This window comes from Chrysemys picta, chromosome 3, assembly GCF_011386835.1.
Source record: "Chrysemys picta bellii isolate R12L10 chromosome 3, ASM1138683v2, whole genome shotgun sequence".
Lineage (NCBI taxonomy): Eukaryota > Metazoa > Chordata > Testudines > Emydidae > Chrysemys > Chrysemys picta.
Window position 1 is genome coordinate 43122357 of NC_088793.1, and position 27990 is coordinate 43150346.

Below are 27990 nucleotides of genomic sequence, written 5' to 3' on the forward strand. Positions count from 1 at the left end.
CGTTTCAGTCTGAGCTTGCTCATGTCACACAAAGATGATTGATGTACAACTTCATTCAACCATGCATATTATTTCAGGAACTCTTAAATCTATTCCTCTACCATGGTTACCACTTCTCTGCAATATTGTTCTGCCCAGTGTTTGCAGAGAGGAAAGAATAGCAAAGCTTGTGACAAAATTGCATGATATGCCACATCTACAATTAATTAAAGACTTGTTTAATCCACAATATGGTCGTCTGTTCTCACATCATCTGTGGTCGGACTTCAACTACCCAGACATCTCTTGGAAAAATAACACAGCAGGGCACAGATTATCCAACAAGTTCTTAGAATGTATTGGAAGCAATTTTTTATTTCAGAAGGTGGAGAAAGCTACTAGAGGGGAGACTGTTCTAGATTTGATTTTGACAAATAGGGAAGAACTGGCTGAGAATTTGAAAGTGGAAGGCAACTTGGGTGAAAGTGAACATGAAATGGTAGAGTTCATGATTCTAAGGAATGGTAGGAGGGAGAACAGCACAATAAAGACAATGGATTTCAAGAAGGCAGACTTTAGCAAACTCAGGGAGTTGGCAGGTAAAATCTCATGGGAAGCAAGTCTAAGTCTAACAGTTGGCAGTTTTTCAGAGAGACATTATTAAGGGCACAAGAGCAAACTATCCCACTGCGTAGGAAAGATAGGAAGTATGGCAAGACATCACCCTGGCTTAACCAGGAGATCTTCAATGATCTAAAGTTCAAAAAAGAGTCCTACAAAAAGTGGAAACTTGGTCAAACTACAAAGAATGAATATAAACAAATACCACAAGAATGTAGAGACAAAATTAGAAAAGCCAAGGCACAAAATGAGATCAAACTAGCTAGGGACATAAAAGGAAACAAGAAAACATTGCACAAATACATTAGAAGCAAGAGGAAGACTAAGGACAGAGTAGACCCATTACTCAATGAAGGGGGAAAGACAATAACAGAAAATGTGGAAATGGCAGAGGTGCTTAATGACTACTTTGTTTCAGTTTTCACCAAGAAGGTTGGTGGCAATGGGACGTCTAAAATAGTGAATGCCAGTGAAAATGAGGTAGGATCAGAATCTAAAATAGGGAAAGAACAAGTCAAAAATTACTTAGACAAGTTAGATGTCTTCAAATCACCAGGGCCTGATGAAATGCATCCTAGAATACTCAAGGAGCTGACTGAGGAGATATCTGAGCCATTAGCAATTATCTTTGAAAAGTCATGGAACACTTCCAGAAGATTGGAAAAGGGCAAATGTAGTGTCCATCTATAAAAAGGGAAATAAGGACAATCCGGGGAATTACAGACCAGTCAGCTTAGCTTCTGTACCTGGAAAAATAATGGAGCAAAGGGTCAATTTGCAAACACCTAGAAGATAATAAGGTGATAAATAACAGTCAGCATGGATTTTTCAAGGACAGATTGTGTAAAACCAACTTTATAGCTTTCTTTTACAGTGTAACAAGCCTTGTGCATGGGGGGAAGCGGTAGATGTGGTATAGCTTGACTTTAGTAAGACTTTTGATACTGTCTCGCATGACCTTCTCATAAACAAATTAGGGAAATAAAACCTAGATGGAGCTACTATAAGGTGTGTGCATAACTGGTTGGAAAATCGTTCTCAGAGAGTAGTTATCAGTGGTTCACAGTCATGCTGGAAGGGCATAATGAGTGGGGTCCCACAGGGATTGGTTCTGGGTACGGTTCTGTTCAATATCTTCATCAATGATTTAGATAATGGCATAGAGAGTACACTTATATAGTTTGTGGATGTTACCAGGCTGAGAAGGGGTTGCAAGTGCTTAGGAAGATAGGATTAAAATTCAAAATAATCTGGACAAACTGGAGAAATGGTCTGAAGTAAATAGGATGAAATTCAATAAGGACAAATGCAAAGTACTCCACTTAGGAAGGAACAATCAGTTGTACACATACAAAATGGGAAATGACTACCTAGGAAGGAGTACTGCGGAAAGGGATCTGGGTGTCACAGTGGATCACAAGCTAAATATGAGTCAACAGTGTAACGCTGTTTCCAAAAAAGCAAACATCATTTTGGGAAATATTAGCAGGAGTATTGTAAGCAAGACACGAGAAGTAATTATTCTGCTCCATTCCGTGCTGATTAGGCCTCAACTGGAGTATTGTGTCCAGTTCTGGGCACCACATTTCAGGAAAGATGTGGACAAATTGGAGAAAGTCCAGAGAAGAGCAACAAAAATGATTAAAGGTCTAGAAAACATGACCTATGAGGGAAGATTGAAAAAATTGGGTTTGTTTAGTCTGGAGAAGAGAAGACTGAGAGGGGACATGATAACAGTTTTCAGGTACATACAAGGTTGTTACAAGAAGGAGGGAGAAAAATTATTCTTCTTAACCTTTGAGGATAGGACAAGAAGCTTAAATTGCAGCAAGGGCGGTTTAGGTTGGACATTAGGAAAAACTTCCTAACTATCAGAGTGGCAAAGCACTGGAATAAATTGCCTATGGAGGTGGTGGAATCTCCATCATTGGGGATTTTTAAGAGAAGGTTGGACAAGCACCTGTCATGGATATATAATACTTAGTCCTGCCTTGAGTGCAGGGGACTAGACTAGATGACCTCTTGAGGTCCCTTCCAGTTCTATGATTCTGTAGGTTTACCAGTGAGAGATTTACAGTAGAGGATGTGTGGTGAGCTTCATGGTCTGCAGAGAAAGTGAAAAATAATTATCTTGTTTCGGACCCCACTCTATGTCAACCCAGGTTTGAATTGTGCAGGCAATGGATTTTTCTGAACCAATTTCATACCGGACATGGAATTTGTGCTAACAGCAGAATTTCGGTGGTGTTTTAAAAACAGTCCACTATGTCAATGTGGGCAGCCACAAACCATGACACACACTGTTGAGGACCACAAAATGACTCAACTTCCTGGAGGTCTTCATGCCTCAAGCATCATTGATAAGAACACTGTGACTTGGGTTGACCAGACTGCATACACCAAATAAATAGGTGGATTGGTTAAGCCCTGGAAATTTTGGAATATTCTGGATTCGGATTTCTAGTCAGGAGGGCACATGATGATGTAGGACAGCTATCCTTTCCTTCCTCCTTCTTTGCTGCTGCCAGGACTGATTCCCTTGTGGAAATTATCCTCTGTGGGGTATTCTGTGTAAGTTATGTATAAATATACGCTGCAGCCACCTGGCCAAAATTCCAGATGTCTGCCTCCATCCTCAAGGGATCCCTGCCATTCACAAACTAAGCTCAGGTTGACATTGAACTGCAGTAAACAAAATGTTACTTATGAAATATGGTGCCCACATCCTGCAGGTCTCATTCCCACTCATCATACTGATGTGTTTCTAGGTATAATTCTTGTATTCCACTTTGTATTAATTGTTGAGTCAATGTTTATGTTCAAACACCAGCTGCAGCTGACCCTTTTCTACCAGAGCCAGAAATGTATTTCGTACTGAATAATCATCCAATTTCTGGCTTCTGGCCCACCTACCATCTACTCTCTTCTAACACATAGTTTGTAATCTTTATCCACTGCAGGAGAGAAGCTTTTCCTATAGGAAGGGAAGTTTCAGTGTAGTCAGTTCTTGGATCAGGGTCCAGCTGGACAATTATCTGTATCCCTGTTTTCCCAGCTAAGGTTGTAGATCCAAAGCACCCAGGAAATTCTCCACCAGCCACAAGGCATCTGCAAGACTGATTGCTATCTTGCAACAAACTCAGTCCAGCCACAAGTTCAAACAAAATAATTCTAATATGATTGGCTTTACTTTATTAATGGAGAGAGGTTCTGGCTTCAGCCACAGGCTGCAGCAATCCCTAAGCCACTACTTGAGGCCAGGAACCTGAGACAAACCTTTTTGCTCTGAACCAACAATAAGCCCCAGCCAATCAAAATGGCTGCTTTGAGAAGATCATAGTCAGTGACAGCTGTTAACTGCACAACACAATAGGCTGTTCTGAGGCTACTCTCTTACATATGGGAACAATCCTAAAGACCTTCTAGGTCACAGGACACTCCTACCAGATGTTCAAATGTTTCAAGAGCTGTCTTCAAATCCAACTTGGTTAGAATCCTACCCCTTCAAGAAGGTAGAAAGGAGCCACCAAAGCTGTCTATCCTACCTGAAACCTCAGCATTTGATGGTGATGATGTATTGCTACAGCTGATGTTGTTATAATTAAACTGACTTCTGGGTCTTCCACAAAGTCTTTTTTCACTTGGTCACTGAAGAACTTTATGTTTTGGTGTATCACTGCCGCAAGGAATCAGAACTCATTTCTGCTCCATTTACAGGCTTCTAGAAACTGTTTCCCCTGAGTTTGAGGTCCTTCGATCATGAAAGCCTCAGTTTTGGATTTCTTTATTTTATTAACCAGATATGAAGTTTTTTGTATTAAGTTAAAGACCTCTCTGAAGTGCCTGGGTTTATGTAGATGGTCTAGAAATAATTAGTCCTGCCTCAGTACAGGGAGTAGACTAGATGACCAATTGAGATCCCTTCTAGTCCTCAGTTTCCATGATTCTATCTCTAATCTTTTTTGTGATATTTTGTTTTCTGTACAAAGCTTATCATACAGTGTGCATCATTTTCTCCTACTAAATCTAAAACTGTTCTATTATTTAAAGCAATTTCTTCAACCTACCATACTACCTATCAAAGTGATAGTAAGTGATGTTAATAGGTAACCGAAACCGTAAGTGCTTTTACTGAAAGATGACAAATGAAAGAGGAAGGAACAAACCACTTTGGGTTCATTCAAGTAGTAAGGAACAACACAGGATTTAAACAACCTCTTCTTCAGTTGACGCAAACCTTTTTTTTCTTTTAAAGAAAAAAAAATCTTAAGGGAGAAGAATCTTAAAATGTCAGTGAAAATGTGAAATTGGGTTGCATTTACTGATGTAATGTTATACAATAATATATTTGTGCAATGCCTTTCAGTCCATATGCTCCCACTTTACATACGGTGTAATATGCTGACCAAGAATCATTTCACTCACCAATGAAATGCAGTGTATTCTGGTTTGGAATCCAGCAGTGATCCAACTCAAATATACAGCAACACTACCCACTTGTTTGTGACAGAAGTGAAGAAGAATATTAGATTGAGTTGAAACTGATGTGACTAGGTACAACAGGACACTGAAATAGCATGGCATCAAGATTTTAGTACATTAGGTCCTATTAAACTTTACGTGCAATCAAATTATCTTCAGGAGATCAGGAGAATTGGAAAATGATGTATCTTTCTCACCTAGTTCATTCAAATCACAGTCAGGTTACTAAGGTCCATAAGTCATTATTCCTTGATGTAAATTAAGCTGGTGATTTCAGTCTAGTTCCTGGTGGGCAGGAGTACTCACTGCCTGTGATGGAGCTGTTTGGTGTATAGAGAATTTCAGGCTCCACATTGCTTTCAATCAGGCACCTTTCACAAGGACTGAAATCCACTCTAGCAGTTAAGGTAGAAATACACTTTCAATGGAGAATTTCCAGTGGCAAGATACATAGAATATGTCAAAGGGCTATACAAGTGCCATTTAAATGGATTTATTCTGTACATCCTGAACTCTCAGGGCGTGGAAGAAAAATATTTTAGTGAAAGCCAGCAAAAATAGAAAAATAGTAACTAGTAGCAATTAGAGGTTTATTCAAATGTGTGTCAGAATTCTAAAGTCTACCGAGACTGAGCAGCTAACTACTCAGAAAGTGTGAGACTCAATTCAAGAGCTAAATGCAATTCATCCCTGAAGCTAGCTCTTCATCAAGAGTGTGACAGCCCAAATTATTCCATACAAACACATTTAGTCAATGCTCTGTGGGAGGTGGGGGGAAGCTTCAGGAAAATGGTGTTCAAATGAAGCAGGGATCTGTCCAGTAGACTTTGTAAAGTTCTGCTCTGGAACCCCAACTTCCAAAGCACCATAACTAGGGCTGCCAGCATCTTTACGTTGAGTGAACAGTTGGCAAATGTTGACCCTCTAATAGTTGTTATGGTATGTACAAGCTCAGAAGGAAAAGCTAGGATCTGAGTAATTAGTGTATTGGCTTGAAATGAAGAAAACATTGGGATGTTTACACTGCAGCTGGGATTGAGCCTCCCAGTCTGGAGAGACAACTTCATTCTACTTTGGCTCAAGATAGTACACTAAAAATAGCAGTGTGGATGTTGTGGCTCCAGCTGAGACTTCGGTTAGCCACCTGAGCTCAGACCCAGGGGTTGGATGGACTTGAAAACCTTAGCCTCTACCCAAGCCATAATGTCCACACTGCTATTTTTAGCATGCTAGCTTGAGCCAAGCGAGTGCAAGTCTGTCTACCTGTGCTAGGAGGATTGCTCCTGGCTTCAGTGCAGACATATCCCAAGTGACCCCAGAGAGGATAAGGGAAACCACCATGCAATGCTGAGGTTCTTTAAGACTAGTAGTTAATGAGCTGAGCAAAGAACAGAATAAGAAGAGGGGTGCCAGATGAAAAGACTGGTGACAAACAAAGTGGGCAGAAGGCTCCAGATCTAGAGGATCCAATGAGAAAGGATGAAAATGGTGTTAGAGTTCAGGTAACTAATATACACAATATAATCACTCCCAAGCCCCAGCAATACCCCCAGAAATCTACTGTTGTGGGAGAAAAACTATAATAAGGCCAGAAGTAAAAGGTACTTTGAATGGGAAAAGGCTGAGAATTGCAGTCATGAAAATCATTCCTGTAGTGAATAGCTTTTGGTCTTATCAACCAATAAAGCAGTGAGGTCTTTTCAATCAACTAAACCATATAAAATCTAGAGAAAGAGGAGGCAGCCCTCCCCACTTCAGCCCTGGGGGAACTCAAGCAGTGTTTGCACTCTCCAAAGATTCTTAAAGAGCAGGGCGACTTTTAACTTTATTTAAAACCTCCTATGGCCCCTGATAGTGGAGGCCACATGAGGGATGTACTGAATCAACACATACTCCAGTATCCCAGCCTCACTTCCTGCAAGCTCAGCACTGTCCTTTTTAAATATAGTGCTGCTTGGCTCCAGTTCCCTGAGTGGAGTGTATTACAGTACTATGACCCCTTCGAGGTAAGCTTTTCTGCTGTCAGCATCTCCTCTGAGATATTGGTGCCAAAGCCATTGCACTAGTCGCTGTATCAAGCCCATGCACTCCCCCCCCCCAAAAAAAGACTGAGTCTGTCCAGGGAAAATATATTGAGAAGAAATTCTCACCTCTGACACTATTGTAAATTAAGGGAAAGGTTTGCTTTGAAGATTTTTAAGAAAATAGTTTTAACCAGGATTCCTGTAGAAGAAAAGGATTGGAATGAAAAGGAATTCTCCATTCCAGGGTTGGCGTAAGGAAGATTATTCCATCAAATAAAAGGTGACAGAGAATTTATTTCTAAACAATCCCAGGAAATTTAGAAGACAGCAGTTTAATTCCTGCCCTAGATTTTCTTGGGGTGCAAATTGCTCTCCATGCTCCAGAGCTGGGCAGTTGCAGTACACTCAAAGAGGCAAAAGCCATCATAGACCACCCTCGGGCAGTGCAGCTCTGCAGCATGCCAAACATGTGGGCCTTTTGGATTAAAATCCTGTGCATCTTGAGTTTGTTCTTTGGGAGACTATTGGGGATACATGCTGCAGTTAGATTTAGCTCATCAACCTGAATCAAACTTATTCCTCCTAGGGTTTTCCAGGGACCAGAATAGCACCACGAAACCAAGAAATATGGACACATAATGGGAGACTGGTAGCAACTACCATCATTCCCACTGAAAGATAAAATTAACCACTGCATATTGTGTTCAGTCTCACATAGTCTGCGGCTGAGATCCAAGCCATGGTTTCTTGGTCTTATACAAAATAAAAGGATTCTGTTTACAAAGCTAATTAATTTTGGATTATAATTGGTAGTCCAACTACTGGTATAAATGTTACTCTATCACCTTTTCAAGGGTGGAAGTTGATTCTCCATCAATTGAAGTCTTTAAATCAAAATTGGATGTCATTCTAACATTATACCCTAGCACAACCACAAGATACAGGCTTGTTGCATACATTCCTGAGGGAGGTTCTATGGACTGTGTTAGGCCAGAGGTTATTTTGCTATCTTAATGGCATCTTCTAGAATTCATATCTGTGAATCTCAACTATTAGTAGTAAACTGCTTTAATGTGATTTTAAAATCGGTTGGGTGTTCTTCCACATACTATTAACACAATAAATAGAAAAATGTTTTATTTGGTTGCTCTATTTTAAGGAAAAATGTTATTGCCTTTCTGTCAATATTTATTTATGACAATAAACTTTTCCCTCAAGGTAGTCAGGCAGTCTGGGTAAATTTTTTGGGAGATGATGCAGTGGAACAATTGGAAGTGGGGAAAATATAGAAAATATTTCTGAGACATGTACCTAACTGCACTGGTAGTATTTAAATCCTTTCAACAAGAGTTTGCATCCATAGTGTAAAACAAAGGTTTCTATAACATTGCCCAAGGAAAACTTTCATTTGGCTTCACCGAACATACAACTAATCTGGTAGCTGAAAAGTGATCAATAGTTGGGGAGTCATTTTGAGTGTATCTGCAAATCTGTGATCTGTTTATGCACAGTGGGAAGGGAATTCTCACATGCTAATGTCATGTTGGGCTTTTCTGAACACGTATTTAGTGAGATGAGAATTGTATGCTGTCTTCTGAGGTATCTAGATTACATAGGAACCTAATTTTAGCCCCATTCTTGTTGTTTTGTATCCCTCAAGTGGAACAAAAAGCTGGAAGCCTTATGTATGTGGTTCTGTTCAAGATTCCCTCTTCATAGGAGTCATACCCAAATGGCAGAGTGGCTTTACTCCACCCCCTTCTAACTCCTGCCTTAGTGGGTGAGGCTAAGGAAAGAGGACCTAGCTGGGTGGAAAGGGATCCTGATCAGAGTTTCTCTCACCCCAGCTGCAGTTACAGCCACTTCAGCAATCCTGACATGAGTTAGAGTTTACTGGTGAGTGGGAAAAGGGAGGAGGAATGGTGCTTGGAGAAGCAAGTGGAGCAGATGGATGTAGGACAGGGATGGCCAACCTGAGCCTGAGAAGGAGCCAGAATTTACCAATGTACATTGCCAAAGAGCCACAGTAATATATAATGATTATACACACACACACACACAATCATTATATAAGTTGATAATGTGTATTTATTATACATTTATAATGTATAGTTAAGGATAATAATAACAACTTAACCTTTTACTTAGTGGGACTTCTGGCAATATTTGCTTTCAACAATTCCCTTGAAGTTTGGTTTGTGTTCAGTTGTGCCAATACACAGCAGTTCTCTTAAGTGGCTGTCTCTCAAAACAGATCAGTGCTTGGATTTCACATGTTTGAGTGTTGAGAAAGCAGGCTCACAAAGATAGGTTGAGGCAAACATTGAGATTAATTTTAGGGCTGCACCTCTGATATTGGGGTATTTATTCTTTGGTACAGATTTCCAGAAAGTAAGGGTCCCCTCTGTCTTCTGAGCAGATTACAATCTGTCATCTTCCACAAGTTCTATTATTTCCATCTGGGATGTTACTTCATCAGTGACTAAAGGGGCCTTCAGAAATCGGCTTCAGCACTAAAAGGGTCAATCAGAAATCTGATTTGAGGTCTTTTCCACTGCAAATCTTGGAATCTTTCCTCAAAATCTTTAATCATGCTCGCATACCTTGTTGTGCTCCATTTTAGGGCTTCTGCTGCATCTTCTTTTGATCTGGCTTGAAGTTGTGACATTGAGGGAAAGTGTGTCAGCTCTCCCTCGAGCATTTGTCTGTGAAACAACTGCAGTTTGTTAATGAACACAAATATGCCTTGCACTAGATCAGACAGCAACCAGAATTTTCCTTGTAAGTCCACGTTTAGTTTATCCAAATGCAGCAAATGGCAAGTCTATAACCCACCTAGGATCTGTAAGCTCGGGGTGTATTCTGTGCGTCTCCTCCATAAACAATTTTACTGGTTCCAGGAGCTTGAAAAAACCGGAAATAACTTTACCTCTCAAGAGCCATCGAACTGCACAGTGAAATGGCAAATCAGCAGGTGAGTTGTCTTCATCTAGTTCTTCAATTAGATTTTGAAATTGTTTGTGATTGAGTGCATTTGAGAGAATGAATTTCACAATGTGCAAGACAGGTTTCATGACATGATCAAATCTGAGATTTTTAGATACCAGTTGCTCCCGATGGATAATACAGTGAAATGTCCATAATTCGGGGGAGGATCGGGAAGATGCGGGGCGGAAGTTGGGGTGGGGACTTGGGGAAAGGGGTTGAGTGGAGGGCTTACAAAGCCCTACTAATCCTTTCGCAGATCCCCATATGGACAGAGCCCTGTCCATTGCAATGGCAGTGAACTTCTGTGAAGGCAAGTGGCATTTTGCAACTAACAACATCAATGCTTCCCTTAGATCTCATCCATGAGTTCTGTCCTTTAGTGACACGATATCGAGGAGTTCTTCCCTTACAACACAGTCGTCAGACACAGTGCAGACAAATACTGATAATGTTTATCCTCTGCGTGGCACAACTTATCCAAAGCGATGCTCAAATACTCAGACTGCTGAAGTTGCGAGTGCAGTTGCGATGCGATGTCACTGTTCAGGTTGGAGATTCTGCATTCTATTGTGTGGCATGAAAGCTGCAGGCCAGACATTTTCTTCTGTAGATTCTTGTTCTCTGATGACACGATTGAAATCACATCAGTGAGGCATGTTTTTATAAGCTCTCCTTCAGAGTAGGGCTTTTTCTCTCGGGCTGTGCACCAGGCCACATAATAGGGAGCTAACGTTACAGTCTGTGATTGGTTGGCAAATCTGGTTAACAACTGGGCTTCTACATCTGTTTGTTTTTTCAAAGTTTTCAGTTTTAAAATGCGGAGTTCAGAGCCTTGTGGGAATTCTTGATCCATAGGAGCATGGCTCGAAGCGAAATGACGCTGCAAGTTTGAACCTTTGAACTGAGAGATACACGTCTGGCAAAGAAGACACACGGCCTTACCATTACGTTCAACGAAAAAGTACTTATTCTCCAACTCCTGTTGGAAGCCTCGATTTTTCATCTGTGTATTTTATTTTCTGTTTGTACTTGCTTTCCATTGTTAGATGGTATAAGAAAATTTTTGATTAAAAATTTCCACACCAGCTAGTCACGGTATGCTTTATTCAAAGAGAAACTGGTGCTGGCCAGGGGGTGCTGGACCCCTGGCTCTGTCCCAGGCCCCGCCCTCCACTCCACCCCTTTCCCCAAGTCCCCACCCCAACCTCTGCCCCGCATCTTCCCGACCCTCCCCCGAGTGAGCTGTGTCCTCGCTCCTCCCCACCCCCCAGAGCCTCCTGCGCATCGCAAAACAGCTGATTGCTGCACTTTCCCTCCCGGGCTCCGGCTGCTGTGCTCCTCCCCTGACTCTTCGGCTCCGTTTAAGAACCGAACTGCCCGAGTGCTACTGGCTTCGGGCAGCCCCCATGCTTCCGGACCCTGCGCTGCCGGAGCAGAGCAGCTGGAGCCCGGGAGGGGAAGTGCCCGACCGGTGGCTGGGGTCCGGAGGCAAGGGGGCTGCCCGAAGCCGGTAGCGCTCGGGCAGCTCGGCTCTTAAACAAAGCCGAAGAGTCAGGGGAGGAGCAGAGCAGCCGCGGGAGGGGAAGTGCCCGGCCAGTATTTTCCCGGACATGTTCGGCTTTTTGGCAATTCCCCCAGGACGGGGGTTTGATTATGAAAAAGCTGGACATGTCCGGGAAAAAACGGACGTATGGTAACCCTAGTTTCAGTTTACTATGTATTTCCTCTTAATGATTATAGTTAGGTTGGGAAGATCTGGACCAGGAAATCATGATTTATCAGGCATTTGACTTTAAGCAGTGAAAAAAATTCTGTCTATTCATGGAAGAGGTGAAAGGGAATATGAAGGGCAGGTATAAAATAGCATCATCCTGTAGTTTTGATTTTCTTAGAGAAGTTTTGAACAGATGGCACATTTGAATTGAAAAATGTTATTTTTCTTATAAAATAATACAATGTACCACGTGATCGTCACTAACAATTCTGATTAGCACCACACAAGGTGTATTCTAATATTGAGTTTAAATAAAATAGACTCAGTGCTATAGAATTTTAAAAATGTATGTATTATGGTGTTGAAAGGAAATAAAGGGGTTCATACTTGCACTGTTATTTTAATAGAAAAGGGCCCATTTACACATTTTATATTTCTGGAGCTTTGTTTGAATGTAAGTTTTAGCACTTATTCTACTTTGATAAGTACAGTAAAAATAGATGGCTTTGATTATTAAACCAGGACTTGGCTATGCATACAAGGAATAAATTGGATGAAGTAAAATTCAGAACATGAAAACAAACAAATGAAAAACCAGATGTTGATTGGACACAGAAGCAAATTGATCTTGAACTTGTTAGTCTCAACACGGGCTTCTTTGATTAACAAAATGGAACCCTGATGGTGATTAGGTTCTCTGGTAATACAAATAATAAATAATGACAAGAAGTATTAAAAATACAAATAACCTAATAGGGTTGTCTGATCATGAAAAAGACATTGGTCCTGCTGCTTTCCTGGGGCTGAGAGATGTCTTATAATACATATAAATAGATAAGGTACAAAAGATGATGGTCAAAAATATGTAGCAGTGTTCCCAGATTGTAATAGGATCAATGCAACTTGTTGTGTACAGCAAATGGCTTTTTGTATCCAATTCTTTATGTAAAGCCCTTAACAGGGGCTGGGCAGCCCTCACTGCCCCCTTATTATTGGCTGTACATTAAAAGTGTGATCTAGCTTGAAATTAGAGTCCCGTTCTGCCACCCTTGCCAAAGAGTGAGGAAAGCATCCCTATGCAGTATAGCACTTAAGTTTCCTGTCCTGAATCTGGGCCATTGAGTAGTACTTTGCCCTCTGCCAGTAGTCACACCAAAATAATTGGGATGGCTTTCAGAGAAAGGTACTACTAAAGGTGAATAAAGTTATCAGAATACAGTTATTAGTTTCATTCTCCTTCCAAGTATGAAATTGATGACACCTACTTGGAAGAAGGGGAGTTCTACAGTATAATGTTGTACCATACATTTTGAATCCCTACCGTAACATTACGTCCTGTATTATGCAGCCAAATAAAATATTTTATTCTCTAGACAAGTGGAAACTAAAGTGTTCTTCAAAAGGAGCACAGTCTCAGTGCTCCACTGTGGATCTGATCCTTCTCCCATTGAGTTTTATCATTGGCTTCAGCTGTAGTACAATCAGTCTCTGTGTCACTGCTTAGCAGTGTAGTAATGACAAGGGTACTTAATCTTTCAATATTTTCTGCAATAACATTTAATCAACCTTTCAATTAATTTCAGAGGAACACATTTTAATTAGTATGTTTATCATTTAGTCGGATACATAATTTTCAGGCATTTAAACTCGTTGGATGCTTTTTATAACTAAATATTATGCTTTTAAATATCACCAGATCAATGCTGGTTCATTCAAATCTGCTTTCAAAATCTACTTTTATTTGAATCTCTAGTAATCACACAAGGTTGATGCTATGGGCTGGCTAAGGGATAGTTACCACAGGTGGAATAGTTATGGTTTCCCAGTATGTAAGTGATGCTTTACTGTATTCATCAGATCTACCTTCTTCTATCCCCTGCTCAATTCTCTCTCTGGGACAGATTGTTCCTGGGAATTGGAGACAAGGGGATGGACCACTTGATGATTACCTGTTCTGTTCATTCCCCCTGAAGCATCTGGCATTGGCCACTGTCAGAAGACAGGATACTGAGCTAGATGGACCTTTGGTCTGACCCAGTATAGCCATTCTTATGTTCTTATGACTTTGGAAGGACACAAAGAGCTCTCTCTCCCCTCTGTTCATACTTTCCCTGCAAGAACCTGGGACAATGACAGCCTCTGCACTCAGAGTGCAAGGGCTACATTCTTCAGATGCTCCTCAGGGTGAAATACACACCTACAAAGTGGCATCAGCCCACAGAGACTGATAGCCTTATAGTAGGGATAAAACTGCTTCCCTCCTTGAGCTCCTGAAGGGTCCATGTGAGTCCACACTGCCCACAGTCTACTTAAGGGGCATATCATTACTGGATCATTACTATAGCATCTGAGTGCCTCACAGTCTTTAATTTCTCTCCCCAAATTGCACAAGGTCAGCTTTGGATCCACTTTTCCCCCAGTCTATACATACACGACCTTCCTGAAATGCAGGCTGAGAAATATGTGTATGCAGATGACATGTATTGCTGACACTGGAAAAGATTTCCATAGAATTGAAAGGAATCCAAGACATGGCTAGTATGACCACTTACTTCCAGTGACAAAGACTAATTCTTAATGAAACTGAGACAATGGCATCTACTTTCCAGCAAAACAATTGTCTTGACATCTCAGTATATGTACAAGGATGTTTACTGCCATTCCAACTATTTGTCGTATATTTGGGAGTAAAACTCAACAGTAGTCTGATACACCATCCTCACCCAGAATACCTGAAAATGAAGATCTCTTCCCATACCACCTTAATATGAAAACTATTGGGAACCTTCTGGGGAACAGACTCTTCAGGCCTTCATACATCTGTATTGGCCTGGTATTTGCTCCAGTTGAATTCTGTTCTGCAGTTTGGGGGCACAATCCATAGGTGGTGGCTGGCTAGGGCTAAAGGGACTCAGCCCCCACAAATCTGTTTTATGAACCACCCCACCACCCACGTTCCTGCCCAGCTGTGGCAAAGCCCAGTGTCCGATGGTGCTAGGGCCAGGAAAGAGGTGGGGTAGGGACTCATAGGAGGAGGGAACGCCATTGGCTCCTGGCTCTGGAATTGTGCTTCCTGGGAAGGTTTGCTGGGACAGGGTGAGAATCCTGGGGGAGGAGGGAGATCTTGAGGGGCTGGAGGGGAGAAAGGGAGTCCTGAGAAAGGTTGGGATCATGTCTTGATTTCATTAAGAATTAGTCTTTGTCACTGGAAGTAAGTGGTCATAATAGCCGTGTCTTGGATTCCCTTCAATTCTATGGAAATATTTTCCAGTGTCAACAATACATGTCATCTGCAAACACATTTTTCTCAGATTGTGAAGGGAGCAGTGGGAAGGGGAGTCCCAGGGAAGCAGGAGAGAACCTGAGATGATTAGAAGGGGAATCCTGGGGAATGGGGAGGTGGGGAGATCATGAGGGGATTGGGAGGAGGAAGGAGAGTTCCAGTGGAGGGGAGAGATCATAAAGACCTGTGTCCAGTGGTGCCAGGGCCAGGAAAGGGACAGTGGGCCCCATCTGTGCAAGGCCACTCATGACACTATGGCAAGCTCCTCTGAATCTGTGAGCAGCCAGAGCCAACTGGCTGGATCAGGGAGTCAGGCCCAGCCCAGTGGGACAGGAGCCACCACTGCAGGGAGAGTGTGGGGCAAGCTCACCTCCCCACCCCCTGCAAGAATATTGTCACCAGCTGCCCATGCCACATTTGCCACACTCAGCTTGTCAACACGGAACTCAATTTGGCCAGTCATATTATTAGTGGCTGCTTGAATTATTCAACCTCTAGTTTGTATGTGTTAGCACACAGAACTCCACCAGACCTTTGATGAGATGCCAGAACTGTTTTCTGCCTGAAAGCTGTGACAGAGAAAACCAATCTATTACATCTCTGTTTGACTGAGGCTCCATTTTCAGATAGGACATAACACGCTGAGCCAACTCGAAGGTTTGGTTGTATTCCGGGGAGGAATTCCACTCCTGCAAACTGGGGTAGGCACCACAGCTGAGCTCATGACACCCCGTTGCTATGACAGCTTATGCATTCCTGGACAAGAATGCTACTGACCCTTTACCATGCATGGAGGATCAGCACTGTCATGGGACTGAAAACTACATTCTTACAGAGTGGAAGCATCAGCAGACAACAGTTGAACATACTAAATAAATTCAGGAGTCCATCTCTGCACCTGCCTCCTTGTCCATATGGTTGTAAATACTGGACAAGGCTTAACAGGCTAATCTCTGGCTCATCCAGAATTGTTGTAACAATGCACTGGCTTGGGCTGGCTCCTTCTCCATGCTGTGACTGTGGGGCGGTGTTGTAGATAACTACTCACGCAGTGGAAGAATGCCCAACTCAACCTTTGGAGGGTGGCTTACCATGGCTAGCCTTCATGGTACAGAGGCTGTCCTCAGGTTATGGAACTTGAACATTGAGCTCTGATGACAATCTTCTCAGAACACTTCTGGGAGGTAAAGAAGTGCAGATAGGGAACTGCAGCACAGAGAGGCAAAGTGACTAGCCCCAGGTCACAAAGGAAGTTGTGGAGGAGCAAAGAATTTAAGACAAGTATTCCAAGCCCCAGGGCCATGCCCTAAACACAGGACCATCTATCCTCTCTATGGAAGCCAGTGGCACTTCTCACTGTTTGGAAGAGCTGTTCTTAAAATTTAAATTTCACTGAGATGATTATTTTTGCCCAAAACATCTGGCAAAGCGAAATGTAGATTGTTGCATTTCTCATTTTCTCTGGAATGGGAAACATTCTAAGGTAAAAATAGGTTAGAACCCCTTAACATTAAAATGGAAAGAGAGTTCATTCTCTCAGACATTTATTTATATATATTCCTTTACTTACCTCATGTTATAAAATGACAAATTGCCCATCTCAAAATCTAGGTGCTTTTCTATAATCTCATAATTTAGAATGCTACTAAAATACAAAATGCATATCATCCATTCAAAATAATATACTAGCCCATCTCTTATAATAAGAAGGCAGTTACTCACTAACAAATGTAATTCTGTAATAAAAGCCAATAATCAAGCTGCACAAACATATGTAACCATTGAGTGCTTAACCCTAAGGATGAACCAGTATAATATTAGAGCAGGGATTCAATTAAAAGTATTCATTTTTGCACATCAAACATTTTCAGCTTTGCTGAGTGGCCGTTTGACTTTACCCTGGTGTCTTCCGTCAACAGCTGTTCTAACAGTGAATATCATAGCAAAATCTAGCCTTATCTCTCCATTACTCCTCAGGGGAATTTTCTAGGGTTCCCCCATTTTGAGGTGGGTGATTTTGTGTCTATGAAGAGGATCATGGTTTTCATATTTGCTTCTTATAAATACAGTGCAGTGACTGATCAATGAACAGCAGAATCACTTCCTTTTAATAGGAAATGCCATCATAAAGCCCCTGAGTATTAATGGAGGAAAAGGTTTCTTAATACTCTGTCATCATTACCTTAATTCTCTTCACCCCCACCTTTTGTAGCTGCTGACTCATCTCTTTGCCAGTGGCTGGGAATTAACAGTGCAACCTGGTTATTTTGATCCTCTGCTTTTGTCTTACTCTGATCATATTAAGTGATTGATTTGCCCACCAGAAGGGCTTAGGACTCTCAAAATGCATGTTGGTAAATAATGTGAGCAAACAAAAATATTAACATTGATATTTAAAAGCAGTCATATATAACAAGCACACTGCGTGCTGCTAAATCAGTCAAGGGAAAATGGTCTGAAGGCCTGACTAGTTTTATACCAGTGTAGCTCTATTGACTTCAGTGGATTTAATCCTATTTTACACCAGTACAAGTAGGAGCAGAATAAGACTAATGGCTTTTTTAAATAAATGTCTGGCCGGGATGTAGGTGCCATAGAAATGTTAGTTTCCAGCTTCTCTCAAATGTAACTACTAATTTCATGTCATTGGGCTTGTCTACACTGGCAAGTTTCTGCGCAGTAAAGCAGCTTTTTGTGCTCAAATTGCAGATGTGTACACACTGCCAAGTTACTTTATGTGCAGAAACTCATCAGTTGCAGGGCTGCAAAAAACCCCACCTCGACTAGAGTCGTAATGCTTTTTGTGCAGAGGCTCCAGCACTCTATTGCCAGTGTAGACACTTGATTGCTTTCTGCACTGTAATTGGCCTCTGGAGCTATCCCATAATGCCTCAAGTGACTGCTCTGCTCATTGTTTTGAACTTGGCTGCCCTGGAGACATGCACCTCTCCCCTTTCAAAGCACCATTTCTGACGGCTGTTGTGTGCAGTGCTGATCTGCTCCAGGACACAAAGCAAACCATTAATGTAGAATGCTCGTGCTGTTGAACACAGAGGCAGGTGTGTGTGTGTGTGTGTGTGTGTGTGTTTGTGTGTGTGTGTGAGAGAGAGAGAGAGAGAGAGACTGCTGTTCAGAGAGCCCAGGGAGGAGGCGGGGGCTGATGTTGGGGGTTCCCCCTCCCCCTGCCTCAGGACTGGTTGCTTTGTGCCACTTTCTGAACTTACAAGACAGCATGCTGACACACTCTCTGTCCCCCAAAACACACTGTATCTCTCCCCCCCTCCATACACACACACACACACACACTCCCTGTCACACATTCTGCCCTCCCCCCGACTTCAGTTGAAAAGCAGCTGCCAATATAGTGGGATGCCCATGGATCAATGGGATTGGGAAACCTGCATCATGTGATGCTGTACTTGCCTCATGAGGCATTGCAAACCTTTCCCATTGCCAGTTGCACAGTGGGATAGCTACCACAATGCACTGCTGTCTTTGCCATTGCAAGGGCTGCTAATGTGGATGTGCTCCAGCGTCACAAGGAGCACAGTGTCGACACACAACAGTGGTTTAATTCCAGCGTTTTAATAAAAGTGGTATAACTTGTGGTGCAGAAACTTGCCAGTGTAGGAAAATTAAGAAGGAGAATAGAAAAGAAGCACAATACAGGTCAATATTTATGTTGTAAGCAATATGATTACTCTTCTGTTCTGGGGCAGTTTCAATCGATCTTGATTGAATTATCTAGTATTAACTGAAGTGGACATGAGCAAAATAAGCAGTGAAAAATACAATACATATCAATGCAAATTATTTGGTTCCTGGAGAGCAGATCAAACAACAGAGAGGATCAAATTAACCAGTGATCAAATTAAGTGAAAATCACTGTACTAGTAAGTTAGCTTTATTCCCAGCTAATATAAATGCAGTTTTATAAATATGCACTGTTAAATAGTCAGACAGTGGTCTCCATTTATTTATTTCAGTTGCATCTGAAGCACTTATCACTGGCACAAAGTACCTTTAACAGACATTAAAATATACCAAAGTATAAACTCACAAAATAGATCTGCCTACTGACTGCTTATGCAAAAAACCACAATCACAATTTGAATAGACAACTCACAGTAGATCATGTTCTACCTCCCTCCCATTAATTCACCCCCTCTCAAAGTGCCCAAGGGAAAATAGTTAACTTTGTAGCATGCCCTGAAATGTAATTCATCTGGGCTCTGTTCCAGCGTGCCTCAATCTCAAATGTAAGGACAGAATAGTTGGTCTGTGACAATCAGGTAATTACCACCTCCACAATGCCATGTCAACTAACGATAAACCATATACCTGTCTGGATACTACTACACAGTGGTCCTGCAGTGCCATCTAATCAAGTCTCAGTAGTACATACAGAGTCAGAGGTTTCAATCAAATTGTGAATGGTGCTGATTGTATAGGGCATTTAATAGCGTGAAGAGACAAGCCAGACACTGACACCTCATGTTCTTGAGATTCAAAACGTGAGACAAATGACATTAAGAGTAAACATCTTGCCCTTGGTTTCTGCACAATACCTACTCTCCTCTGCTTACCTGGAAGAATAGAGGAGCTCATGCCCCCATAATCAAAGTTGTCTAGGTTCCCCATATCCCTAGCACATAGCTGTGTAGCTTAGCATTTGGCCAACCAAAGCAGGTTAGAGATGTGACAGTCACCAGAGCTGGGAACCTGAATAAATACTTCCAGGGCAAGTTAGAGACAATTAAAAATATCCTAACACAGATATATTGAACCTCTAAATGCAACCAAGAACAACTCCTCATCAAAACAGACTATCCTCCAAAGCCTCTCTAGCTTCTACCTTTCCAGGTTATAAACCTCTTAAAATACTTCCTATAGTTTCAGATCCCACTACACATGGGTCTCTCAACCCCATTACACTGGACTGTCACTACCCCAGCTAAGCTTATCTATATCTGGGCAAGGCTAGTGGACAAATATCAGTAGGGGACATAGAGAAGTTTCATAAACAATTAATGTGGATCTCTCACCTCCACCCAAAGATCCTATACATTCTACATCTCTATTCACCCCAAGTGGTCACTGCCTACAGGAGAATAAATGTTTCATACATTTTTTTTAAGATCCGAGTCTGTTTTCTGAATGGATTAAATGTTTTTAGACATATTTTTCTGGAATGTTATAAATTATTTTCTGAACAAATAATAAATTATCATATTTTTTAGCCTTGGAATTTAAAGCCACAAACTAGTGATCAGTTCCCAAAAATAAAATTTCGACCAGTTAGTATTATCAGCACACTTGGAGATACGGAGAAATATATTAAGGGCTAACACATACGAATCCAAATCAAAACATATCACGCCATATTAATCTCTGCTGTAACTCTGTTGAAGACAACATAGTAGTTACAGCAGGGATTAATTTGCCCACAGTATTTGAATATTTTATAAATTTAACTTTCACTAAGAGTTAATACAGAATCTCATAGTATCATAAACAGGAAACATTCATTTGCAATCTGTTCCTTAAATTGCTAGATGATATTGTTTTCCATTTGTTTAATTCGCTTTTTAATAAAAACTAAGGTTACATTTATTTCAGAGAAGCAGATTTTGAAATATCACTGATGAAAATCTGTCCTACAAGCTGAATTTTTTTAAAATGCAGCTGATCTGTACAAGATGTAAGTGTGGAAGGTGCCAATTAAAATGCAGCACATTCTTCTCTAGATTCTCCGCTGTAAAACAAGGTTCCACCTAGCAACTTATATAACACTCATCAGTACATGAAGGACATCCAAAATCTTTATGGATTTATCCTCTCAACACCTATTTGATGTAGGGAAATATTATTATCCCTATTTTATAGACAGAGAACAGAGACACAGAGATTAATTATCTTCTGTGAGGTCAGATAAGAAGTCTGTGACAGAGCCAGGACTTGAGTTTACAGCTCTTGAGTGCCATGCCAGTGCCTTAACCATGAGGCCATCTTTTCTCCTCCCTCTTTCTTGTTTATCTTTAAAAAAGGAAATACATTTCCATGAAAATAGCATGCTGTCATTGTGTCTTTATTTTCCTTAAATTGTTGAGAGTCTTTCTGGTTACTTTCCCCAGACCAGAAGAAGAGCTCTGTGAAGCTCAAAAGCTTGTCCCTTCCACTAACAGAAGTTGGTCCAGTAAAAGATATTACCTCACCCACCTTGTCTCCCTAATATCCTGGGACCCACATGACTACAACAACATTGTAAACTAAAATGTTTAAATGTGAGTGTTGCTTTACCACATATCATATACCATTGGTATAAATCATCACATGTTTATTTACAGAGCTGAGGATCTGGCCCTTAAAAAGAGAATTATACTGAAGAACTATTTTATACAAAGCTTTACCAACACAGAGAACAAGTTATTGGGGAAGTTGGTTTAAATAGTCTACCTGAATACATAGCTATCTTGTGAAAACAGGCCTTGAGGGGGTATATTGAAAAAGCAAGAGAGAGTAAGTAAAATAAAATCTGAACAGACCCACAAGATGGATCAGAGTACCTATTCCTAAAAGGTCATACACATACTGTTATGCTTATCAGCATAGAGTGGATGGATGATGATAAAGTAATAACTTGTCTGTGCATTTTCCTAACACACAGTTATGAGCTGTAAGGTTTTTTTCCCCCATTCTATTTGATGAGGCAGCTCTTTGCTGAGTATTTAATAGTCCCCGTAATCACAGGTCCTGGGGCCATGCTTTTCAGAGTAAGACTCAATGAGTAGAGAGGCAGAAAACCTTGAAGAGGATAAACCTGCCTGATGGATTTTCTTTTTGTTTTCACTGATTAATTCTTTCTGCAGAGTCTAAGTGAAGTGAAAAGGTCTATCCACTTTTCTGAGTCCCAGGGGATGAACAGGTTAGGAGCGAGAATCAGCTGTAGAGTGTAGGTAGACACCTTTCAATTTCTAGCATTTTAAATGATAAACTGGATCTTTTACACACACGACAGCAGGAAACTGAAATTTGTCTGTTTCTAGGGATGGACAGAGTAAGAACTGACCTGAACCTTTACCCCAAATTTTAAATTAGAACTGGGTGAAAGCAACAGAAGCCTTTTTATGAGTATTCACTCAAATGTCAAAATGAATTTGCTTCAACCACACTCACATCTTTATAATGTTTGCTTGCCATGAATATTCAGGTGATGGTGTTTTGCTGGCATGAATCCTCACATAAAAAGGGGGCAGATTGCATTTTATCTGTCTTGGTTTAACTGGAACATTATCTTAGATTTTGCTACTGTAATATAGTCTGGTGTGGAAATAAATAGAAACCATTATTTGATGCTGATTTTTCAACAATACTTACACTATACTGTATATACTCGTTAATAAGCAGAATTTTTTTAGTAAAAAAGGGAAGCACCAGAGAAGGGGGTCGGCTTATGAACGAGTATAGAGAGGGAGAGGAGGGACACAGCCCCTCCCCCCAAGAGGGGGAGCAAGGAGAGGCAGCACAGCCAGCAGAGCCAGAAGGAAAGAGGCGGAGCCAGAGTCTCTCCGCTTCTGGCCACGCTGCTCTCCCCCCAGCCTCTGAAGCAGCTGCATCTCCAGGGCTGGCAGGCTGCAGCCGTGCCACTCATCCCCGCCGCCCAGAGCAGGCTGTGGCTACGTTGCCTGGCCCAGCCCGCCAGAGCATGCTGCGGCCGTGCCGCCCAGCCCAGCCCAGTCCGCCAGAGCAGGCTGCAGCCGTGTTGCCCAGCCTACTGGAGGAGCTCCAGCCAGGCCAGAGACATCCTCCGTGGCCCTCCCCAGATAAGGTGGGAAGGGATGGGATGGGGAGAGTGTGGGGGTCCTGGGCTAGGGGTGGGGTCATGTGGGGGGTAGTCACAGGGGTTGCTCCCTTGACCCCCACCTTCTCCCCCCACCAAAATTTCCCCACCAGTTGCTGTCCCGTGCCTGCGGACGCTCGAGGTAAACAAACCATCTCAGCCCACCAGCGGCTTATCCTGATGGCCTGGGACCCAAAGTTTGCTGACCCCTGAATTATAGGGTCGGCTTATGAACGGGTCATAAAAAAATTCCATTTTTACTTATCCATCTTGTGGGGGTCGGCTTATAAACTAACCGGCTTATGATCGAGAATATACGGCACTTACTTATAGTACAGGACTGTATCAGATTTGCTTTTGCTGCTCAGCTTTGGAAAACAGACTTGAAATCACTGACTGTGACAATGTTTAAATTCCACGTCAGTGTTTTCTCTGGAGATTTATAATTAGACCCGTGAAAGTAACAGTGCTTTTTCATTATTGGTGTTATGGTGATGGATTCAAAAGTGGAGAAACAGGAATCAGAACATCAATATGAGTTCATTTAAATTATCATTTAAAAAGAAAAAAGTTTTTGATTTATTTTCATGCAGACTTCTGTCAATCAACAATTCTTAAGTATTTGTATGGAGAGCATAAGGCAGAATATTTGCAGGAGGAAATAACAGCATTAGTATGGATTTCAGCACCATCGTTCCCCAGGGCATATTTTCTTAGCATTGCTCCCTTCTTCCAGGGTTGTTATTGACAATAAACATTTTGCATGCTATATTGAGGTAGATATTATAAAAGGGAAACATAAAAATATGCTTAAATTAAATTTGGGACAGGAACCAGATAATATGTCAGGAATGGCTTTAAAACAGAGAAGGAGCACTATAATGCATTTAAGTTAGAAAAGCAAAAAATATCAGTGATCTCTTCATCTATGTTCAGCCTTGATTCCCATTTGTCCACTTCTCCCAAAACCATCTGTGCACCTTCTTCTATGCTATCCCCTAGTGCCGGGACCCCACCCTAAACCGATACATAAGGCCATTACTCTCTACTCCTTCAAATACCTCTTCAAAACCACTTCTTCCATTATGCCTAAAAGAAATTGACCAGCAAATTATAGATAGCTTGAGAGGCAGTTGAGTACAATCAGTGGGTATTTACTGAGTAAATAAGTAAATAAAATAAAGTAAAAAGAAAGAGAAAGGGCCAGAGATTCAGCTGTTGCAAATTATCCTAGCTGCATCGATTTACACCATCTGAGAATATGGCTCAACGTATATAAAATGTACATAGTTAGATTGCATTCCTCTCCATTACCTTTCATATGTGGCTTGTCTTTTTAGATTGTAAGCAATCTGAACCCAGGACTGCGTGTGTGGATAAATACTGTGGTCACTACTAGAATATGAATTATAGTATAAACCACAATGATTGTGTATCCATATATGCCTAGACGCCTACATATATAATAAAAGAAGGAAACAAGAAAGGAAAACCTCATGGATTGCAGCTTTGAATGAACCTTTCCAGACACTAGGTGGCATTCTTGTTCTATACTTCCGATTAGTTATATTTCAGATAGCTAGCCAATGGGGACTTGAGCCTCTTCTGCAAAACACAAGCTTTATATCCACTGCGTTTTAGGCCTGAATAATGTATGGTAGTTTATTATATGCACTACTGTCCCCTAGAGATCACATCACTAACCACATTTTCCTTTGTCCTGCAGGTTAGTGTCATACTGAGTGCCAGCATGATGGAAAGTTGGCTTTTTACATAGCACTGCTGTCTTCACCAGTTCCTTAAAAGAAAACAAAACAAAACAATTAAAAAAAAGCAGCCAGGATTTACCTAGGACATTATAGTTATGCTTTGTATTTGAAATGTTTAATATTTGGGGGTACAATCCTTCATCTTCTTTTTAATAGGCTGTTGACGTGTTTCTATACAAACTCTTTAGGCACTTTAATGAAAAAGTTTAAAATCAGTATTCCTAGATATTATCAGGTGAGGAAATAGTTATAGCTCATGCTGAGGTTTTTTGTGTTATCAGCACAATGCTTGCCTCTTTTAACAGAAGTTTATAAGAACAACTTTGGCCATTTTATAACTTTTTAGCATCTTGTGCTCTTTTATTCAAACAATTTTAAAGTAATTTGTAGCAGTGTGAAGGGTTTCCCATTGCTTTTATTTCTCAGGCATTCCTTGGGAACAGTCACTGGTTTTACATCTAAGCCTTACTAACAATCTTGGTTTAAACCAGGACAGAATATCAAATCAATTTATAAATGGCTGCACTAGAATAGACAAATTTTAGCTGGGCACTAAAGTGATATTCCAAGGATGACAAAGTTGTCCTGGATGTATTTTGATGAAAACCACATAGTGCTTAATGTGGGTTCTGTCCATATAAATCCAAGTGTTACTGATAAAAAGCCTTGAGAGTTTTCCAGACTCATTTTATGCATTTCTGACACATCAACAACTAGTCTCTAAGGAAAATCATATTGGTATTTTACCTAATTGGACTAAACCCTCCAGTTTTATGTGCTCAGTTTACAAAACACTAATAAGATTATTTATAGATTAGTTTAAATCTTTTGAGAGACTTAAAATAATAAGATATATTACTAAATAAGTATTGTAAAATAAATTCAGCGTTATTCAGGAACAAAATATGTAGTAGAAAAGTATTGTTTTTAATAGCTCCTGCTCATTATAGTCAGTTTTTGTTTATGCCATTCTGTGAATGATAAATTACTAGAAATAGTCACCCCATAATAGCTTTCTGTAAATTTGCTATGTTCTGTATTATTTCAGAGAAGAATGCACAATTACCCTGGTATATCAAGAAGCAAATTCCAGCTTTAGCAGTTGGCAGAACAGTGCAAACCAGCAAACACAGCTCAAAACCTGCTGTGTGGAATTTTACCTCCACTTAGAGTTAGTCTAGTTTTCAAAATTACAGTGCTATAAAGCAAGCTGGATAGCAGTGTCCTATATTACAGGAAAAGGAAACAGCTGGATCACAATCCTGTTAGTTCAACTGATAATACTAGGGAGGCTAAAATTAGAACAGAGTTTGTTCATTTTTATATAATTGGAATTCTGAAAAAAAATAGGTTCTGAGTTCCAGATAGTCCTTCCAGGTCAGGGTGATGGCACATTGGCAGGGTCGTGCAGGGAAGCGCACACTGCGGTGGCCAGATCTGAACATGTTGCCTTGTTTATTTTATTATTTATTTTGAATTCAATCTATAAAAATAACACCTCCCCCCAAACAGTGACCCCTCAAAACTCTGCTCATCCTTGGCATATATTTAAAAACACAAGTCAAGCGAGTTAGCAACAGAAATTGCCCACAACAGCAACACTCTTCTTTCACTCATGTCTTACTAATCTATTAGAGTTCTTTGAAGGGGTCAACAAACATGTGGACAAGGGGGATCCAGTGGACATAGTGTACTTAGATTTCCAGAAAGCCTTTGACAAGGTCCGTCACCAAAGGCTCTTACATAATTAAGTTGCCATGGGATAAGAGGGAAGATCCTTTCATGGATTGAGAACTGGTTAAAAGACAGGGAACAAAGAGTAGGAATAAATGGTAAATTTTCAGAATGGAGAGGGGTAACCAGTGGTGTTCCCCCAGGGTCAGTCCTAGGACCAATCCTATTCAACTTATTCATAAATGATCTGGAGAAAGGGGTAAAAAGTGAGGTGGCAAAGTTTGCAGATGATACTAAACTGCTCAAGATAGTTAAAACCAAAGCAGACTGTGAAGAATTTCAAAAAGATCTCACAAAACTAAGTGATTGGGCAACAAAATGGCAAATGAAATTTATAGTGGATAAATGTAAAGTAATGCACATTGGGAAAAATAACCCCAACTGTACATACAATATGATGGGGGCTAATTTAGCTACAACTAATCAGGAAAAAGATCTTGGAGTTATCGTGGATAGTTATCTGAAGACATCCACGCAGTGTGCAGCGGCAGTCAAAAAAGCAAACAGGATGTTAGGAATCTTTAAAAAGGGGATAGAGAATAAGATGAAGAATAGATTATTGCCCTTATATAAATTGATGGTATGCCCACATCTTGAATACTGCGTAGAGATGTGGTCTCCTCATCTCAAAAAAGATATACTGGCATTAGAAAAAGTTCAGAGAAAGGCAACAAAAATGATTAGGGGTTTGGAACAGGTCCCATATGAGGAGAGATTAAAGAGGCTAGGACTTTTCAGCTTGGAAAAGAGGAGACTAAGGAGGGATATGATCGAGGTATATAAAATCATGAGTGATGTGGAGAAAGTGAATAAGGAAAAGTTATTTACTTGTTCCCATAATATAAGAACTAGGGGCCACCAAATCAAATTAATGGGCAGCAGGTTTAAAACAAATAAAAGAAAGTTTGTCTTCACACAGTGCACAGTCAACTTGTGGAACTCCTTGCCTGAGGAGGTTGTGAAGGCTAGGACTATAACAGAGTTTAAAAGAGAACTGAATAAATTCATGGAGGTTAAGTCCATTAATGGCTATTAGCCAGGATGGGTAAGGAATGGTGTCTCTAGCCTCTGTTTGTCAGAGGGTGGTGGTGGATAGCAGGAGAGAGATCACTTGATCATTACCTGTTAGGTTCACTCCCTCTGGGGCACATGGCATTGGCCACTGTCGGTAGATAGGATACTGGGCTAGATGGTCTGACCCAGACCAGATGGTCTGACCCTTTGGTCTGACCCAGTACGGTCATTCTTATGTTCTTATATTCTTATATACTCTACAGTGCCATGCCTCCTCTAATCAGCAGCTAGCACACCGCAGGACTGACTTGTGGATAGAACACTTCAGTTTTCAGAGCTCTTAATTGGCCTCCTTTTGTGAATTTACTTTAAAGATGTGAAATTCTTGTTATTTTTCTTCAAACATGAAAAGAAGCAATGCCATTCTCTATACATGCTGTTCTTTATGAAAGATGGACAACCGGTTTCAGATAAAATAAGAGCAAAGCCAGAGCCAAGATGCAGCCAGTTGTGCCACAATGCTGTATGTATGCCCGAATGTC

The 27990-nt window shown here is 41.0% G+C and overlaps 1 long non-coding RNA gene across 1 annotated transcript in view; it reads left to right on the top strand.

Annotated features, from left to right (window-relative positions):
* The first annotated feature begins 15245 nt into the window (after nucleotides 1–15245).
* The window catches only part of LOC135982624 (uncharacterized), an 87850-nt gene continuing 75105 nt past the window's right edge, over nucleotides 15246–27990 (top strand). Inside the window, exon 1 of the long non-coding RNA XR_010600075.1 lies at nucleotides 15246–27971. This is a non-coding gene — a long non-coding RNA (uncharacterized LOC135982624). The remainder of the gene's footprint in view (nucleotides 27972–27990) is intronic.